Below are 21,159 nucleotides of genomic sequence, written 5' to 3'. Positions count from 1 at the left end.
GATAAAATTAAACAACCACAAACACAAAACAACAAATAATGGAGTTGTACATGTCGTTCCAGTCATCGTACCTGATCAAGGTTAGTTCATCGGCTTCATCCGAAGATAGACCATGTGAGCATCCACTAAAAGCAAACATATCCTTCTCATATTGTAAGTGTAAGGAAATACGTACCATAGGACCTAATTCTCTCCACCAAAAGATGATAAATGAAGATCCATCAGTAATTCTTACATCCATGTATCCAACGCATGTGTCAAAGAGGAAATTTTCATTTAACATAGGCAGGGTAATATGATGACTAAAAAAAACTGGTAACTGGGTATAAACATTAGCAAACACAGTATCAGAGCTGTGAAATACTCAACAAATAAGCACGGTACAAAAAATGGGGCAAAAAGACTAACCTTAACTTCTTCATCCTTGATTGAGTGGAGACGGAAGCGACCCTTGGTGTCATACAAGAGACGGAAGTTCTCGTTTGTCTTGGGAATCAATGCAACATCTAATAAGTAAACATAGAATCCATATCAGGGGTTCACATACTTATAAGCTAAAATACTAAGACAAATTACTCGCGAAAGGTCATGGTAAGCAGTAGACATTCCAGTATCCTCAAATTTCCTGATTCAAAAGGATCACTAGTTCCAGTATCCTCAAATGTCCATTCAGTGACATCCTTCAATTCATAAATAGCACTAGGTATCATCGGGGCCTTACGGGCCCGGCTCAACCTCTCAGTTAACTCTTAAATGCATATAATTTATTCATTTGAAATAATATAAATTAGTTAATGTTAAATATTTTAAAAAGACTACAACTTAGCCAACTATATAACAAATAACTTATATCGTTCCAGGGTACCCATAATTCTATGATATCAGTAAACACATAATTGCATTAGTACTAATAAAATATTAATCACTTGATCTAATTTCATCAATATTTATCCCTTGTTAGCTTTAAAACCAATCATCTTTATTGAAGACCGAAATAGAGAAATTAAAAGAACACGTGGAATTGTGGATCCATGTTGGCAACTATGAATTAGTTTAGTTTAGTATCTAATGGTGATAACAATGAAAGAGAAACAAATGAGACGACTTTTTTTTCTACCAAACATATTTCAATATACTAAGAGAATGATACATAACATAAGTCCTAAAATTCGGTAACTCCGTGAAAAATTAATTGCTCCTGCTTTACTTCGAAAGTACAATATGATAAAAAAAAATTAACAGAGAAGATGTGGATTTGTTTTGCATATGATTGTGAGCTTAATCTGGTCAAGCTAAGGCGAGAATACAAAAATGACATGTAGTATAGTGCAGGGAATACAACAACATGACGCTAATGCATTAATATGTTTAAGCTTCCAGTTTAGCTAAAAGAAATTGGTATATCATCATGTTCAATTAGGAGCTTAAGCAGTATTCCAATTTATAACCAACTGTCATTGGTCAAAACAGACAAAATTGCTTAGAACGTCAACGATCTTCATACGTAATTGTTAATTTACTGAAATAACTTCTCTTTATGAGTTTATGATGCTCCACAATCATGAAAAAGCATATTATAAGACTATTTATGATGCGGTAAGTTTTAAGAAACACATGCCGATAAGAAAAAATAATTAACGTAATGTTGTTTCATTAAGCACATAAAATTTGTGCTTCAATTTTTTTTAACAACAAATACATCAACACTAAAGGAATAAAATGTATGCCATGAAATATATGTCGATAGGAAAATATAATGCAATATTGTTTCTTCTTATCACCTGAAATATTGGTATACATGCTCCAAAAAAGATTGATTTAAGTCCGTTTTCAAACATAAAGATTTCTATACATGCTTTCAGGGTATTATAGGACTATCATTGGACTATTTTAGAGTTGGTGAGTTGTCATTTTTCTTATTCCTCTGTGTCTATCATGGCACCCTTGTCTTCATACTTCATACACAACAAACCTGATGGTACCCTGCACAAACATCACCAAGTAAATTAAGCATAACGAAAAAGTTCATATGAAACTCAACATCGTCAATCATAACTAACGGATGGTTTAACATCAGTATCAAATGATAGCCTAACTCAGTTTGGAGATGCTTACACATTGACTAACACGTCTATTTTTTTCAACTGATAAATGGTACATGCCCTGCAAGTTATATGTAAACAATCATCTATCTTTTTTGTACGTGTAACTTATATTTACGAAGAAGTGAAAATTCACCCGTAGCTATCTCAGCCTTTTCCATCGTATTCCCTCGACATGGGAAGGGTAAGAGTAGCGACATGTAGTTTCTTATAAGAAGATATAGCTTTGTGATTCCACCATCGAATCTGATGGAAATGATAACTAATAGTACTTTAAAAACTTCATAATTAAGTGAATAAATAAGAAAAGGAGGTTTTGGTTTAACATTCCATCTAAACTGGTTTGGTGGTGGTGGTGGTGGTGATGACGCTGAAAATGGCTAATATTTTTTAATTATATTTAGAAAAACTCAGTTAAAGCAACCACGACTTCAGATTATGTAATTTTAATAAGATGTAGGTATTCATATGCACTGGTGAGTTAACTGGTTGGACCACAAACTGGAAGATTGCTGGTGTCGATGGAGCTTTCTAGTATGTTGAGTGTTTATGCTAATAATTCCATCAATTTTGTTATACCTTCCAACAAAGGGAGAATAAACTCAAGAAACATAAACGAAATAAGACTGTAATATATTTGCCACAAATTTTTTTGTACTACCAAAAAGCATTAAGACCATCATGTCAAGTCTCTCTAGCTAGCATAAATAGTATCACTTCAGATCTTGACAAAAGTTACTTTATTATACCATGGGCCTCACCTTTTTTTTTCTAGGAAGTTGTTGAGAACCAATGAGGAATGGTCAACGAAATAAGAAGTTAAGTTCTACATGGATGCTAGAATTTTGACTGAAGGAAATATATTTCTTGTATCTTAGTTTGATATGAACGTCCAAACTAACCGATTATCAGAACTTTACATTTTATTCAAACCAATATATACATATGATAATGATGGATATTAAAAATAAAAAAGATCACTTAGTATTACTATTTCATCAACAACTATATAGTAAACCATAGTTCACTTGATATTACATACCCGTATATTTTGCTGGTGTGTGGATCAGTACGTATAAGACCTGAATAACAAAGAAATTGATCACTCTCTATACAACACCAATGTACCTCTAAAGTTCAACTACGAACGACAACTTCTAAGGTGGGTCACTCGTTATATGCTCAACCGCTAACGTGGAACCTCATTTAACTTATAGTAAATTCGTTAACACAAATTACGGTAAAAACATCACATATATCAATCTGAAACAGAATCTCCATTAACTTCAAGCAATACACATTTTAGTTAATCGATTTTCCTCAAAAGTAAATTAACTCTCGGAAGCATTACTATAAGTAGGTCAGACTTTACATAATTATTTCAAACTGACTGTGTATGACCATTACATACCCGCACGGAGAATACAATTAACATTTGTTAAAAAGTGGAAGAAAAAAAATAATAGAAAATGGAAAGATAAATGATGCAATTTACATTTGCTTATATTTAGAAGCACACTAATTATTATATAAAAAAAGACACAAAAGAAACTACATTTATTTAACACGTTTACCTTTATAGAGAAAAATCAGCAACCTCTCTTCGATACAGATATTCTCATTTGCCCTCTTCGTACCTCTGCCTTATTAATAGGTATGCTAATTAGTTTGACATATTGCGTCTTAAAACTTTCAGTGGTGGCCCACTTTAAATTCTATTAGTAGTGGCCCCCTTCATAGGTACACCTTCATCGGAAAGGATGCGAGACTACATATGTTCCTTTGACAGCACCATTGTAGCCAACCAAAACAATAGGTAATTATGATGTAGGTGATTTGGAATACAAAATATATTCTTTCTATTGAATTTTTTTGCTAGGTATCTTGGTTGAATCAACTGGCTCCTAATCATGGCCATGTATATGAAAAATTAAAATAATTTTTGATATTAAATTCGTGTAGCAAGAAAACTATAATTCCAAACTGGATTCTAAAGTAACGTCGTTACATCTCAGTCGTTATCTTTGTCTTAGATGCGCCTAACCCTAAGTTCAACCTATCCACATTTTTAACCCAAAATTTAGATGTATCCGACTGCTTTGGCTATTTAATTAGAAATTTGGATAATAAAACAATTTTTATGATAATAACATAGACTGAGATCTTAATTCTAAATAATCAGCAGATATTCTTTATGTTTTCTATAAAATCAATCAAGGAAAACCATCAAAAAAAAATTGGGACAAAAGCATAACCCTTAATCTTTTTTATAGATGCAAATGTATCTAATAAAATCAAAATTTTCAGAATCTTTTATACCTAACACATGTTAGTATTATCGAAATAACATGATCAATCGCTAAACGATTAATCTATAATAATCAGAAAGTTATGATTGAACAACATATACCTCATAAATATTTCTTTTAGCATTTTCCAACCCACGGATGCCCCATCATGAAACATTAGGCACATTCACATCCTAAAAAAATACATATATATCATCGCTCACAATTAGTACTTTTATTATCTCATAAGAAAGAAACAATATACATTGTAACCTATGAATTCGAAATAATCACCCGCAAACGATGACCAATTTGATAACATTTTAAAATTTGAGATTCAGACTTTCAAACAATAACCATCTCCAAGCCACATGAAACTTAGAAGTCCAGATAGTAAAACAGATGGTAGTATGATGGCACGAAGAAACTACAATGATATGGAAGAAAAAAACAGTTCTCTAATCTAGATTATCTCCTTTTAGCTTCTTTCGCATAAATTCATTATGGCCATCTACTAAATCTCATCGCACCTGTCGATTAAGGTATAACCTACACACAAATAAACCTTAATTCAAATTAATCAAAATAAGTTCGAATAATTTTAACAATTGGAAATTTGAAAATTGAAATCATTGGATATCTGCTACAAAGATCAAATTGTATCTAAGAAAACAACCATATCGTTCTATTTAGACGGAAGCTTAGAAACCGGAACTGAATCAAACAGAATGATAATTAAGAAGTGCCTCAACAGTCTCTTAATCGGTGACATAGCTTGAACATAAGGTAATTTAGAGGGGACTCCACAAAGGCAAATCAAACAATTACATTAATATAGGATAAGAAAGCCAAGAAAATTAAAAAAAAGTACAGGATAAAACAACATGCTAGGTGAAGTTACTTTCTCAGCCGACTAACTTGAATCGCTAGATTTAAAGCTAGCCATTAAATTTTAAACAATAATTTGGAGTGTAGGATCAATATTTTAGAGCAACTCTCATTGACTGGCCAATATGAACTGCTTAGTTTATGTGGAGTTGGTTTTTTGGCTGGAACTCCCAATATTACATTGAAGATTTTTTTATACGTTTTCGCGTTATTGTGTCAATCAATGGTCATTTGAATATGACTCAAAATAATATAACCTTTTTTTCTTCTTCCTCTATAAGTTTGGCAAAAAAATAGATGTCAATTAAGATGTTAGGTTAGATACTGTTACAGTTGTAATCGAGACTCAGTCTAAATTAGTGAGAAAGAAGAAAAGAAAAACTATCTTTTAGCACTTCTTTTTCTTTTTGAACATAAAAGACGATGAGGATCAAGCAAGTAAAATACTATTGGTTGCGGAGGTAATAAAGCATTTAATATTATGTAGTTCAAAATAATTACTACAAAAGTACCATTCATTTATAATACATCATATTAATCCATTATTGTACCTCTCGAGAGATTGGCTCCTTAACTGCATTCTTGAAAATTTGAATGCCAATCCTTGTTATTCTCTCCACATACATCAGATCGGGTATCTTCATTGGGACAACTTTTTCCTTATAAATGACTCATAATTAAATAGATTTTCTTCCTAAAGGAAAACACATTTTAAAAATAGCATATTTATAGAGCAATACATTATTCGGATCTTAGTCAAAAATTTCTACCATTTGCATCCACACCAAATCTACAAAGTGTTCCCAACCTCTTGTAGGACCAAGCAATTGCTATTTCCGAGAACTGAATGTACATGTCCCTCTCAAAGAAAAAGAAAGGAATTGCTAAAGCGAGTGGAAATTTAATACACCAAATTCCAAATGTAAATTTAAATTTGTGTTACCTGCGACTCAATATCATGTAGTTGAGTGTTGAGGATGGTTTCCTCGGCACAATGTATTAATTCGTTTTAAGTTCAGCAAATTTTTCTAAAAAATACCATATTACGACATAGCTTCAGCAGAACTTCCTGATGCCACTGGCTTCTCAACTATTGATGTGAATTATCTGGAACAATAAAAAGCCACAGTTGTTGAAGGCATTAGAGTGGCTTGTAAACCTTGATAGTATATACCGCCAAGTGCAGATTGAAGCTATAGGTTAATACAATGAAATAAACATGACAACCAAACACTGGAACTCACAATCAAACAATTCATAAGCAGGAGAGATGTGATGGGAATTGTAAACATAACCTCAGCTTGATTCCTTTCCATCTCAATTAGAGAACCGAGTCTTGACTCTATAAAAAAATGGAGGAACGAAAAAAATCTTGACCGGTTATGCTCCCAAGTCCCAGGATATCCTTCACTTGTGGAATTCTCTACCCTGCAGACATGAATATCATTGCTTTGAAAGACGTCACAAAGAATTTGAAATAGCTTGTTCCAGTTAGATGCTTCCTAAGTACCACGATGAAATATTACACCCCTTTTAATTCATGTGTTGTACTATGTAACGATGAGCTAATAGTGTCAATGGAAGCATGTGAGGTTTAATCCTACTCAAATAACAATGTCATATGTGGGAGTCGAACCCACAGCTACATGGTTAAGAACCATGTGCTCTTCCATTTGAGCTAAGACAACAATTACAGTGGTCACATGAGTGAACTGTGTGTTACTGTGCTAACATACAATTATTTAGAGTAAGCAATAACACAATTTGTAAAAAGGATGAGACATATTCTAAAGAAAGAAACACAAAACAACATTATATTGATGAAGCTGCAATTACACGGTTGTTTATGGGTGAAAATCGTTTCTGCCGATTTTTGTTATTTCGGTAGGTGAGTGAGAAACAAATCTAAACCCTAAACAAATGTACTGCACGGGAGTACTTTAGATTCGATAGATCAATCTGTACAACTCCGTCCTAAACCAATAAATGGTCGTTCGGGATTTGCTTCGGTCACAAAGAGGAGGAGAAGGGCTGGTTTAGGGAGGGAAACGAAGAGAGTGTTGAGACCAGAACAGTTCTGGAAGAGTAGTACTTGACTTGTATCAGAAGGTGAAAGCTTTTGGGAAAGCTAGCAAAGTTGCCTTTCTGAGTATTGTATTTCTCCTGACCAAAAACTTGTTGTCTTGGTGGAAATAGGTAAGACCTATTTATACAAGTCTAAGTGAAACGTACTCTGGCCTCGTAAGAAAAAGAAACAGATGAGTTAAATGGGAAGAGGTGGTAACGCCTGGTATTGATGGAATTTGATGGAATTGATGTTCCATAATGAAAGAGCGTTTCACCATTACTTCCTGCATTTACTAACCGTTTTATTCTTAATACACTGTCTTGAAACAGGCATTTGTGTGTGCCGCACGTTGTAAACCGCCAAACCAAAACCCTAAAGAACATCCCCCAGTTTGTGACATGTATTGATGTCTCGAGTGTTTTCGTGGAAAACGTGTAGCATGTCGCCGGTGTTTGATAAGTTGAGCTTGAGAGATGTGTCGGCTCAATGGCGACCTGCGACGGTCGAGATTTTGCATCTTAAGAGAAATCGTGGTCTTTGATGTAGGTGCGGCATGCCAAAGTACAAGGGTTGCACGACATGTGCCAATGGCTTGTGCGGAATGCCTTGGTTATAGGTTGCACATCGGGTGCAAGTGGTAATGTCAAAATCCAAGTGTTGCATGGCATGTGCCAATGGCGCGCGTAGCGGCTTTGGCCCTAGGTTTGCACGGCTTGGCATGTTAGGTTACAAGCGTCGCTTGGCATGTGCCAATGGCGCGTGTGGCGGCTTGGCCCTAGGTTTGCATGGCTTGGCATGCTAGGTCGCAAGCGTCGCTTGGCATGTGTCAATAGCGCGTGTGGCGGCTTGGCATGCTAGGTCGCAAGCGTCGCTTGGTATGTGACAATGGCGCGTGTGGCGGCTTGGACTTAGGCTTGCACGGCTTGGCATGCTAGGTCGCAAGCGTCGCTTGGCATGTGCCAATGGCGCGTGTGGCGTCTTGGCCCTAGGTTTGCACGGCTTGGCATGCTAGGTCGCAAGCATCGCTTGGCATGTGCCAATGGCGCATTTGGCGGCTTGGCCCTAGGTTTGTACGGCTTGCCATGCTAGGTCGCAAACGTCGCTTGGCATGTGCCAATGACACGTGTGGAGGCTTGGCCCTAGGTTTGCACGGCTTGGCATGCTAGGTCGCAAGCGTCGCCTGGCATGTGCCAATGACGGGTGTGGCGGCTTGGCCCTAGGTTTGCAGGGCTTGGCATGTGCCAATGGCGTGTGTGGCGTAATGATTGTGCGGCTTGGTTTTGGCATGATTGCCATGATGCGCAGCGATTGTGCGGCCTTTTTTGTCATGGTTCCCATGATGCGCAGCGATTGTGCGGCTTTGGTTTTGGCATAGTTGCCATGATGCGCAGTGATTGTGCGGCTTGGTTTTGGCATGGTTGCCACGATGCGCAGCGATTGTGCGGCTTATGTTTTGGCATGGTTGCCATGATGCGCAACGATTGTGCGGCTTTGGTTTTGGCATGGTTGCCATGATGCGCAGCGATTATGCGGCTTAGGGTTTTGTGTGTCGAAACCCTAGTTTAGCATTTGAAAAAAGATACCCTGGTAATTTTTTACATAAGTGCATTAAATGTTCTAATAAATGTGTTTAGCGTCACCAGTGACGTCATGCCATGCGCAAGGTTTTACGATTTTGCCCCTTGTCTAAAAACCACCATCAACAACAGTCACTTATTTCCTTTGTTTTAATAGACTCCTACTTTACCAATCCCGACCCTGTTCTGTTCAGAAGGAATCAAAGTTTATTGTTTCATGGACAATTATGGATCACAGTGATTACGTAATTGATGATTCAAAGAGAATAATCATACAAACAGACTTTATTAACAATCGAAATTGATTTTTTCTTTTAGTATTTTTTCTCTAGTAACAATACTTATATATTTGTAGATACCATATTATTCAACCACCATCAACAACAGTCACTTATTTCCTTTGTTTTAACAGACTCCTACTTTACCAATCCCGACCCTGTTCTGTTCAGAAGGAATCAAAGTTTATTGTTTCATGGACAATTATGGATCACAGTGATTACGTAATTGATGATTCAAAGAGAATAATCATACAAACAGACTTTATTAACAATCGAAATTGATTTTTTCTTTTAGTATTTTTTCTCTAGTAACAATACTTATATATTTGTAGATACCATATTATTCAACCATGGGCATTACCAAAATCCAAATTAAGAAAATTGAGATCTAAACAGGGGATATTTAAAAAAAACAGCAACAACCAAAGAGAATTGAAAGAAAATATTTAGAAGACATGAATTGAAGAAAATAGATTTGGGAAACAAATACCTGCAGAAATCAAGCCACTGCCTAAAAGTCATGAATTTATCGTTCTCATCAACCACACTTCTAGAGACATGAACATCCACCTGGCATAGGGTACATATGATTCCCCTTTGCACATGATCTTTACAGGTAAAAGTTTCTTATATGATGTATAGAAGGATACCTGAATAGCTGCTGATTGGAGGTCAAAAGAAGTAAAATTCCAAGCCCCTCAAAGGCCTATTCCATGTGCCTCTGATAGGGTTTCCCAGAGTCCTTTGCATTTCCAAAGGAACTTGTCTGCATCCTTAAAGATGTTCTACCCGGTGGCTCCAAAGTGAACTAAGTAATTAGATTATCGAACTACATGAAAGAAATAATTATATAAAACTATTTAGCATGCATCAAAAGAAAGTTACACCCATAATTTAGTAGAACTAATGATGTACCATATTATATAACATTTCAAGATTCCGATAACTAAAAAAAACTGAACACGATTTAAGATGGTAGGTCACAGGCAACCAACTAAGCTAAGTATTTTAGCACAACAGAAGATAAACATGTTTTATTATTGCAGTGCAAGCCCCAACAGCAAAAATAATCAACAGCAAAAAGATATACCTGTTTTATTATTGTATATTGTTGGTCCCAAGCCCTCGAAACTATGACAAAACTTGTAGAAAAAGCTTCATATGACATCAAAGAGGTTCCTACAAAGATCATTCACCAGATATGGACTATCTACGAAGAGCGCTGCAAGCTCTCTCCGGTAACCTAATTGACAAAGCAATGTTACTCGTGGACCTCAGGATTCAACAACACACCCATAAAAAAAAAAAAAAAAAAAAAAAAAAAAAAAAAAAAAAAAAAAAAAAAAAGTTAGAAGCTTAATTGTGAGAATACAAATACTGAAATACATGTCGATCAAGGTCAGAGACATGAACAGACCTAGTAACGTCATCTCGCTCCACCACTCTCTAACTCCGAATTTTGATCTTGAATTGCAGCTGCTAAAGCATAGTTCTCATTCTCAATTGCTTTTGCAGGTTCCAACTGAAAGCAACGATGAACTTAGAGATTCCTGTTTTCTATGATAAGCAAGTTAATCTTAGAGATTCCTATTCTAGAACAGTTCATAAGTTGTACAAATAAAATAATACTCCCTATCTTACCTGAATCGCGTCTACAATTGCTTTTGCAGGTTTCAAATGAAAGAAAAGACGAAACAGTGGACTTCGAGATTCTCGGATTCTATGATAAGCAAGTTAATCTTAGATATATCTGTACCAAAACAGTTCATAAGTTAAACACATAAAATAATAACCCCTCCCCTACCTGAATTCCATGTACAATAGTCTCAACATCCGTAATACCCGCAACAAAAACATCATCAACTTCTCCAATTTTCTATTTTCTGTCTTCTATTCTCATTAAATAACCCCTTCCTACCAACTAAGAAGTCCCCTAATTTCAGTTATTTATACACGATTTTCCTTGCATTAATCATCCATTAGATAACCAAATCAAGAAGAAAATCGCATACCAAATTGATAGGGTACCACAATGACATCACTTAGTTACTTAAGTGGCTGCTACTTACGCATGCCTATGTGGATTAGTTGAGTCAAGTCCAAGACACCAAAATTAGTCATCTACTGAGACATTGTTTCTATGGTATTAAAAGTGATAGTGATGGTTTAAAATGAGGGTTCAAACTGCCTGTAATCCCCACCATCAAAGTTATCTAGTTTATGAATATCCAACAACGTAGTTTCGCGTAGACATACGTTAGAGAAACTCAGCGAGTACTTTCTCTTCATGTTCAAGTCACTCTTACATTACTGATATTTGAGTAAAATAAATCAGAAAGATAACTTACATGCTAGGATCTTATAGTTGGTTCAACGGAATCATGCTGAGGCACTCATCTAGGCAGAAACTATTAAAGGAATCCCTACGTACTCTGGATCAGCTCATAGTGAATCTTATAGTTGGCCCAATTTGAATCACTGACTAACAGTATATTGGGATGCATAAAAGCATTTGGGACAGGAAACAATCAAGAAAATACACAGAGATAGGAAAATGAACGAAACATATGAGGCTGGAGTTATAGAGTTATGACTAAAGAATGATTCACCAAGACAAATAGCGGCACCTGCACCTGGATAAGGTCTGAAACTAAGAACTTTGCCAAAAAGCTTAGATGTCAGGTTTCTCCTACAGCAACAACGGCTGTGATCTTGACGCTGAGAGGACTATCCTAGTGAAAGAGTTTTTGAACCTGAACTTGTTGATAGCAACACTTTAGTTCTTCTTTCAAATCGTGCGCGTGAACCTGTTAGCAAATGAACAAATGAACCAACTCGTTTTGTTACATGGGCTTATGGGATTTTTCACACAAACACTGCTAAATCGTAGAATCACACAGAATAGGCAACAAATCTATATATATAAATAGATTTCAGTGCAAGAAAATTAAGAGTTTGTTTGTAACTAAACATACCTCTTGCAACAAATTTTAAAACTTCTAACCAAGGTTCCCTCTGAGCTTCCAGTAGCAAGCAACTGCTCATTTTGTGTTATTGACCAACACTCAAATGATTAAGCTTTTACTGAAGCAAAAAAAAAAGGTGTTAACACATCAAACGATGAGTGTGGAGCAAGAACGGTCAATCTTTCAACCACAAAGCTGACCGCAACTGAGTTGATGTAAATATATAGAACTAAAGAGGTTTTTCACAATACAACAACACAGCTCTTCCATTTTTTTAACTACAAACTATTGTGTTTGAAGAAATTTCTAATACGTTTTTATTTTAGTTTATGCTATGACACAACTTGCAGAACAGAAGCATACTTTGAGCGTTAAATTTCAGTTTCACAATAACTGATATTAATGGGCAATGTCGTAAAACACCAATAAGCTAAAAGACAACTTCTATGGTTCTATCCGCACTCAAAAAGTATTGCATTTCATATGCCTGTAAATGAAGAAAAAAGAAAAATCATACAAATACAAATATGAACGCATGTTGTTGATCCTCCGTAGTAACTAAAGTTGAAAATACTAATGTTTTGGCGGTTCATATGAATATTGTAGCTGTTGATCCTCCTCTATAGCAAGCAACTGAAGCTGAAAATACTAATTAAACCTCCCAGAATTCAAACCCAAACAACTCCAGGGTATCATTTCAGGCCCATGGCTCTTTTTCAATCCCGCTCCAACTTTTCCCACTTTGACAACTTAATCATCATTCCACAAAAATACTAATTATAATCCTTGGGTGGAGTTGTATACCATCTAGATTGTGAATAGAACCCTATATTTTGCTGCGCTATTTAATAGATAAAACAAATTAAGGATAAGGAAGCACTTACCACATGTAACCCTTCTAATAGTGAAGACTGATCTCGCAGATTGTCACAGAATGCAGCATCAAGTGAACCACTTCCAACGCTAACTTCAGTGAGAAACCTTTAAGGGTGGTGATACCTTCTGAATGAACATAAGCAGTCCTTAAATAAACAGAGGAGTGATGAATTTAATCCCACATTCAAACCATCCTTGGGACTGAAGAACCATGCTGGAATTTTTGGATCGCCTTCCTCGAGAAGTTTTGCATAAGCCTGCACGTATGAAATACACATTATAAGCACGGAATTATAATCCTTTCCCCTAGATAGTAATAGATAAGACTGTCCACCATCTCACGACTCAATAGTAATAGATATATCGGAACATTCATAAACAGGCTCAAGAATTGGATCCTAACACAAAAAATACAACACATTTTCAACCAAGATTCTGACAGGATTCTTAAACAAAAAGGTTTCAAACATTTGAAAGCAGGACTTGAGTAAATATCCTGCGGAACCTGCTTCAAAAAAAAAAAAAAAAATCCTGCGAAACTTATTAAAATTGCACTGAACGGTGACAATTTTAGTGTAAATGTTGTCATGGGTACTACATAAAAAGCATAAATCAGATTAAAAATATACTCACAATAGGTTTTCAATTCACTACTGCGTGTGAAAAGCCATGAAATTTGGAGTATAATCAACAATACAAATGAGGACAGAAAATGGTACTGTCACACCATTACATGTCCAAAATAAGAAGATCATTGGACGTTTCAAATCTCTCTAAGCAAGAACACGTGTGAAATAAAAGTTAAGCTATTATTTTAGGTACCATGACATGCCTAAATTGTGCTATCCATACTTGTTTAGATGAATGGGGTTTCTAGCTGCACATCTCTTCTTCTTTTTTTTTTTTTTTTTTCTGAAGGACTGTACATCTCCTCTTAATTTCACCTTAAATTTGATTTATATTTTTGTTTCAGATCATTGGATGGATCCCAAATGAAATTTGCACACCTAGATGCTAGTTAAACATCAACCAAAATCAGAACATAAATAATAACCAAAAATACTAATTAAAAGTCTGACCTGCATCTTTTTGCTCCAAAAATTCAGAACAAAAAATAAAAGTTGTACGCCTGTAAATGGTGTTTTCCTTCTTTATGCCCATATCTCAATTGCCTCCGGACACTTTTAAGTTTACTGATCAGGATTTGTGGGTTTCAATCTCTCAGCATTTGAATTTACTGCTCGAAGTTTCAATGTTCTCCCTTTGCTGTTGATGCTGTTGTTTTGTGCCCACATCCTGGGAATTGTACATCAAACACAAAGGAAGTCTGGATTTGGATTCAAATATTGATTCCGAAAAATCAAAGATTGAAACCCACAAATCTTGATTAGATAAAACATCAAGAAATTGAACTAAACTGAAATCAAGAGGTATAAAAATAAAAGAAACGTCAACTGATATAAGAGGGGTTAGTGATTACCAATCTCTTTTTCAGGTTTCATTGAAGCCGGATACATGACAGCGGATCTTTAACCCCCATGTTTTGGTAGCTCCAATGTTAATACCTAGATGGTAACTATATAACACAAATTAAATTTTAATAAACCCAATTTCCTAAAAGACCCGAGCATTAAGCTGATTAGGAATTGTCGAAGCAATCAGATCAGCACCATAGGGTATGTAGAATGAGATAACACGCTATTACCTTCTCTAAATTGATCAATAAAATCGTGAAAATCAATTCCTTTAGCAATTCCTGTGATGATGGAGAAATCAAACAAAAGTTACAAAACGAATCAACAAAAAAGAAAAACAAAAAACATATTGTAGGGTTAGAGTCCTCAGAGAATAGAGAGCCAAGAAACTAATCAAATCTCTTGGAAGACTATTGAATTAAAATTCACCCTAAAAAAGATGAGACTTTTAGTATCAAATTGAAAAAATGGAATTTTTAGCATCAAATGATAAAATTAGGGTTGAAATTTAAGACCTGACAGGTGATTTTCTTCTGTGTTTCTTCGTCGATTGAATGAGTCGCAATGAGAGTTTGAGCTTGAGTTTCGAGAGGAGGGAGAGAAGGATCGAAGAAAGAAAAATAGGTTTTATGTAAGTCAGATAAAAACATAACGGAAAGACTGTTTTAGGCTTGATATCAACGGCCAGGAACAGCGAGGAGACGGCCTTGCATCACCCCGACATATTTCTGTCGGCCCACATACATCACCTACCAATACTGAACTTTTCCTGACCCCGACTCATAGCTCGCTCCAGTCGATTCCGACCGCCGGATCAGGATCCCGTCAAATATTGTCCGTCCAATGACTCTCAAATCTCAAAGTCAAAGACCATCTTTTTTTATTACAGTGATTTCCCAATGTAAACATGTTAAAAAAAATTGACACTAAAAAGAAAAGCAGACTAAATAAAGGAGTATATTATATACACGTACCCATGAATACAGATGGATATGTCTTGTCTGTTCGCACTTTCCCGTCAACAAGAACGTGTCTTTGCATCAAAATAACAATAACCTCACAGTATGTAAGGGCCCGCTTCAATCTGTTTCGCAGGAAAAAGAATAAAGGGAAGACATTCCCTATATTTGTAAGGATCTGAATCCTGGTGACGGTTTGGGAGCCTACACAACAGAAATTTTTGCATAGCGAGTAAGCATATCATCCTTGTTAGAGCATAGCTCGGTCGACCTCGCATGGGTTGCTATCTCAAGCATGTTTGTCAATGTTAGTGATCAAAACTACGAGTCTTGGTTTCTAACCTACATAGCTAAGTCTCGGACTAGGATAGAAAAATTAGTTGAGCTCAAGGACTTCATGGAGATTCATCATACAACGACGAAGATCTACTCAAGGAACCTTGGAACTTCATCAACAAAAAGGTATGTGGAGACTTGAACTTATCAATCACTCAAAAGTCTATCTCTTCTATCTCCTACTTCTTATGGGACAAAAGTCGTATGCTATATAGACTGGATCATACAGATTTGATATTTCGAGCCGAGTATATCTCGCCTATCTATATCTCGAAATCATGTGTTGGTAAAGCGTTTCGCTTTGATCAAGTTTATCTTCATCTAGTGACGAAAGTCATGAAAAGTTTCAATTACTTTGAGAATTGCTCTGACGCGAAACGGTCTGTGAATAACGGCTATATAACATCCTCTGAGAATGTCTCAATGATTGGAATGAGAGTTTAGATTACATAACCATGTATTCCTTAATCCAAAGTTTTTGAACTTTGTTGATTGAAAGAAACCGGAGGAATTGGCTTTGCCAAGTCCGCGAACCCAGTCCGCGAACTGGCGAAAGACTCTTTGCCGAGATTTTCTGCTGAGTTTGGAAAACTCCACCGGTTGTCTTAAGTCCGCGAACTTGTTTGTGAGCTTAAGAGGTTATGATCTAAAGATGTGCTCTGAACATGAAACTTAAATTACTAAGGAATGCTTTATGCAAACCGTGGCTATAAAGTTCATCAGTCGATTCAATCGAATCGAATCATCTTTGTTTCAATTGTGTCTTATGTAGTTACATAAGATCTCGTAGAAATTGAACAACTCTTTAACTAGTTCATTTGAGTCAATTGAACTAGTTCTGGTGAAGAAGAACAAGGTTAATATGAAATGCTCATATGGTTAACCTTTTGGGTTACTATGTTGAACCAACATACACGTATACGTTTGGGCATGGTTTTCACAAACCCATTAAACGTCTACCCAAGTGTGTGTGACAAGCTAAGTTTTGGATCTAACGGTTGAGAAATATTAGCTTGAATCTAAATCAGGTTTTCATCCGACGGTGAATATGGATTGCTTTGTAACTAAGGAAAAACCCTGATTTGAAGGCTATATAAAGGAGACATCTAGCATTGTGCAAAACTAATCCCCACACGTCTGTGTGATACTAGTACGCTCGCTAGAGTCGATTATCCTTTAACCTTTGGTTTTCTTCTCTAAAATCAGGTTAACGACTTAAAGACTTCATTGGGACTGTGAATCCAGACCGATACTATTTTTATCGTAGTTGTGTGATCTGATCTTGCATCTTCTATTGTACGAGTACAATCTTTGATTGGCTTGAGATCGTGAGAGTTCTCCGATAGGCAAGATAAAGAAGTCACAAACATCTTCGTCTCACTGTTTGTGATTCCTCGACAAACCGCCTGTGTAGTCAGGAAGGATTGTAGAGAGGTGTTTGATTAATCTAGGCTATTCTTCCGGAATATAAGACCGGATTATCAATTGGTTCTTGTTCACCTTGATTTCATATCTTAAGACGGAACAAAACCTAGGTATTATCTGTGGGAGACAGATTTATCCTTTGATAGACTTTTCTGTGTGAGACAGATTTGTTTATTATCAAGTCTGTGATTTTGGGTTGCAGCAACTCTTGGTTGTGGGTGAGATCAGCTAAGGGAATCAAGTGCGCAATATCCTGCTGGGATGAGAGGCGTAGGAGTACAACTGTACCTTGCATCGGTGGGAGACTGATTGGGGTTCAATTATAGTCCAGTCCGAAGTTATCTTGGAGTAGGCTACTGTCTGTAGCGTCTTAATACAGTGTGTATTCAATCTGGACTAGGTCCCAGGTTTTTCTGCATTTGCGGTTTCCTCGTTAACAAAACTTCTGGTGTCTGTGTTATTTCTTTTCCTCATTATATTTTTTATATAATAAAAATAATACAGGTTGTGCGCTAAGATCATCAATTGGAAATCCAACCTTTGGTTGTTGATTGATATTGATTGATCTTTGGACATTGGTCTTTGGTACCGTCCAAGTTATTCCTTGTGTTTGATTAAAGACTCGCTATTGTTTTAGCTTGAGTAAATCAAAATAAGTGAGAGATATTAACTCCTTGAGATACTTTATTCTAGATTGAGTCTGACTGTCAAGTTGATTCTTTAGCAAAGTATTTCGGAGTTAGTCCATACAGATTGCTAATCGAATTATTGGGTGGTGGTGTTAGACCCCCACTTTTTCCATTGGTATCAGAGCAGGCAAACACATTAAAGACCTTATAAGTCTGTGTTTGTAAGCGATCTGACTCTATGGACAGTAGTGTTATATCAATAAATGCACCACCAGATCCCGGAATTTCAGAATTGTCTTCCATGAATAATTTAATTAAATCTGTAGAAGAAATTCTATCTTAACCTCCACTAGGTTTAAAATCCCTTGAAGTGTTTTCAGGGCTTGAAAAGAAGCTTGAGAGCTTATCTCTGGATGTTGAGTTATACCTCTAGAAAGAAAGAGCAAGAATCTTTTGACAGACTAAATAAAGTTATGATGAATAATATTTATGTGGAGGTTGATATTGATTTACTAATCAGTGAGAGCAATGCTCCTCCTCTGCGTAATCCAATTAGTTGTAACAAACTAAACGAATTACAAGAGGAGTTTAAATCTCAGTCATCTGAGTGTATCACCTCAAAGCATGAATTGATTCATTGCTCAATTCCTGATACTTCATATCAAGATAGTAGTATTTCCTTCTTTTATGAAGAAGTTAGGATGTCTCTGCTTATCAAAAGAGTTTCCCTCGCAGTACTAAAAACTATCTGCATAAATTGTTTTTTATAAGTTCCAAAACAAGAAATCAGAAAAACAAATCCTTTTGGGTTCTCTTGAAGTTCTTTGATAGACTTACAAAAACAGTTCCTTGGGTGTTTCTCAACACTACAAGATGTAAGAGTTGCTGGAAAGAAACTCTCTCTTGGTGCCATTGTGAGCAAGACAATGTTCATCTCAACATAACTTGTTTGTGTTGAAAGTGCATCCTCACCAAGGAATGCCCTGTTACGGTAAAGGAAGCACGAGAACTGGGGCACACAGATTGTGTTCAGTAAGGCTGTAGAATTCGATTGAATTCTTATAAAAAGGTATGTCTATAAACTTGAGCAATATTTGTGTTTTTACTTGCTTAAGTACTTATTATGATCCATGTACCTTGCTTATCGTTCATTTCTACCTAACTTGATCCGTGTTTAAGGTTCTTATATGTTTAGGTTTGAAAATAGATGTTCTAGATGTTTGGACTTCATGGTACACATTCTAGGGATGCATACCATCATTTAAAATCAAAATCCAGCGGTTTAAGTTCACAAACCCAGTCTGCAAACTTTTTTTGTCATGAAAATTCGTTTGCAAACCCGTATGCATACTTGACGTCGATATTCGGTAAACTTGTCTTGGTCGTAACTTCTTCGTCCGAACTCGGAATGAACTCATTATTTTTGCATTCTCTTCCTCTTTGAATTATCTTCAAAATGGAGATGATAATTATTGATTTTGGATGAGTTAAGATTGGTATTTGTCCTGTCTCTTGTTTTTGAGTGTTTTGCTCCATTTCGTCGCACTTGTTCCACTTCTCTTGGACTTGGGCACTTGAATTCTTGGAGTAATACTCTTCTAAGCTAATTTATAGCTTTTACTAGAATGTTGCTGGTGAATCACAAAGAAGAAAGTTCAAGAATGGAAATTAGTACGCATTGCTATGGGATTCTTGAATGTTCACAATCATCCTTTGTGAACTATGGTGCATGGTCGTTCGTGACTTTGTATGTTCTTCTTTGTGAAAATCTTTTTATACGTCTTTGGTAGCTATTCTTGGTGTAAATCCGGGCGAAAAAGATTGATTCTACCCTCTAAGGACAAATCATCTTATATGTGCATTACGAGTTTGTCTTGATGCCTAGGAAACTTCTTATGAGAATTTATTCTTGTTTTTGAGAAGGATTACTAGAGTTTGGAATAGCGAAGATTGTGATTACACATAGCTATTTTGTTTTCTTCTTCTTATGTTTATTTTTTTAGGTTTATTGGTTTTAAATTCTAAAAATATTTGGAGGATGATGTTATTGCAGTATTAATCTTTATGATTTTGTGATATTGCAATATTTTTATGGGATATGTATTGTTTGCGTCCGTGAACTTGAAAGTCCCATATGTTGTCAAAAGTAAAGTCGTTCATGAACTGGTTTTCGTATTGATGAAAGGACGAATGGACTTTTGACAAATATAAAAGTTATGCCTATGCAATCATTTATTTGATGGAAAATAGGATAAAATCTTTTGTGTGACAAGGATAAAGTCTATTATGTCATTATGCATATAGTGATGGAAAGATACAATAGATCCTTGTATGTATTCTACGGTATTGATCTTCATTGATCCATTCTTTTTGTATTACCGTGAAGGCTCCATTGTGTGTCTTATGTAGAGCACGATACAACTAAGTCGATTATTCTTATTGGCTTTGTTGGTTGTTCCATAAGATGTTATATGTTGAGCATTATGAACTAAATTAATCATCTTGGTTGGTTATTTAGTTATTTGCTCCGAAAGTCTTCTTTTGTCGAGCAAAACTTTTGAAAATTAAATTTATTACCTTCGTGATTAGTCCGGTTGTTTGTATTCCAATTAGATTAATTATGGGTTCTCTTGTAATTAGTCTAGTTGAGTTTTCATATATTCCACAAGTTCTTGTGTTGAGTATATGAACGGCTATAGTAATTATGTTCTATTAGTTGATGTAGTCGTATATTCCATAAGGTTTTCTTATGTTTAGTATGTGAACGATTAAGTTAGTCATCTCCGTATGATTACCTTAGTCGTAGCTCCGTGAGTTTTCTTATGTTGAGCACAATCAATTTAGTTGATCACTTTTGTGGTTTGATTTAGTTGCGTATTCCAATTAAATTAATCATGGGTTTACTTGTGATTAATTTGATTGAGTTTTCGATATAGAAAATCATTTCCAATTAAAAAAAATCCTTCTTTTCATTCGAAATTAAGGTCACTCTTGTTGTTCTTTTGGGAATGACATCAAATTGGGGGGGGGGGGGGGGGGAGTTCTTTTAAACTTGTGCTTAATGGTAATATCTTGCGGGGTGTGCGGCTGTGGAATTTTATAGGGGTTATCTTGTATCTTAAAACTCCTTGATGAATGCATTTAACTTCGGCTTTATGATTGCATCTAAATTAAGTTGGTATGTGTTTTTCTTTTAGTCTATGAAATGTCTCTTGTGGAAATTTCATTATGATCCCGTTCTTGTACCTTTTCCAATTTTATTGACAAAAAGGGGGAGAAATATTGTAGTTCA

The 21,159-nt window shown here is 35.7% G+C and overlaps 1 long non-coding RNA gene and 1 pseudogene across 15 annotated transcripts; both read right to left on the bottom strand.

Moving 5' to 3' along the window:
- Window positions 1-272: 272 nt before the first annotated feature.
- LOC113340869 overlaps window positions 273-21,159 on the bottom strand; it is an 87,117-nt pseudogene continuing 66,230 nt past the window's right edge.
- Window positions 6,647-15,166, bottom strand: LOC113341026. 15 transcript variants are annotated; one of them, XR_003355729.1, is made up of 12 exons: window positions 15,034-15,166; window positions 14,749-14,799; window positions 14,524-14,619; window positions 14,123-14,370; window positions 13,052-13,300; window positions 12,177-12,285; window positions 10,843-12,008; window positions 10,619-10,723; window positions 10,292-10,444; window positions 9,852-10,030; window positions 9,692-9,771; window positions 9,045-9,109 (listed from the first exon to the last, which is right to left on the bottom strand). It is a non-coding gene; the product is annotated as an uncharacterized LOC113341026 (long non-coding RNA). The 15 variants fall into 15 exon arrangements; XR_003355727.1 differs by lacking the exon at window positions 9,045-9,109 and adding an exon at window positions 9,137-9,364; XR_003355728.1 differs by lacking the exon at window positions 9,045-9,109 and adding an exon at window positions 9,137-9,359.

Source organism: Papaver somniferum, unplaced genomic scaffold, assembly GCF_003573695.1.
Source record: "Papaver somniferum cultivar HN1 unplaced genomic scaffold, ASM357369v1 unplaced-scaffold_24, whole genome shotgun sequence".
Lineage (NCBI taxonomy): Eukaryota > Viridiplantae > Streptophyta > Magnoliopsida > Ranunculales > Papaveraceae > Papaver > Papaver somniferum.
The sequence above is the reverse complement of the archived record's forward strand: the minus strand, read 5'-3'. Positions and strand labels throughout refer to the sequence as shown.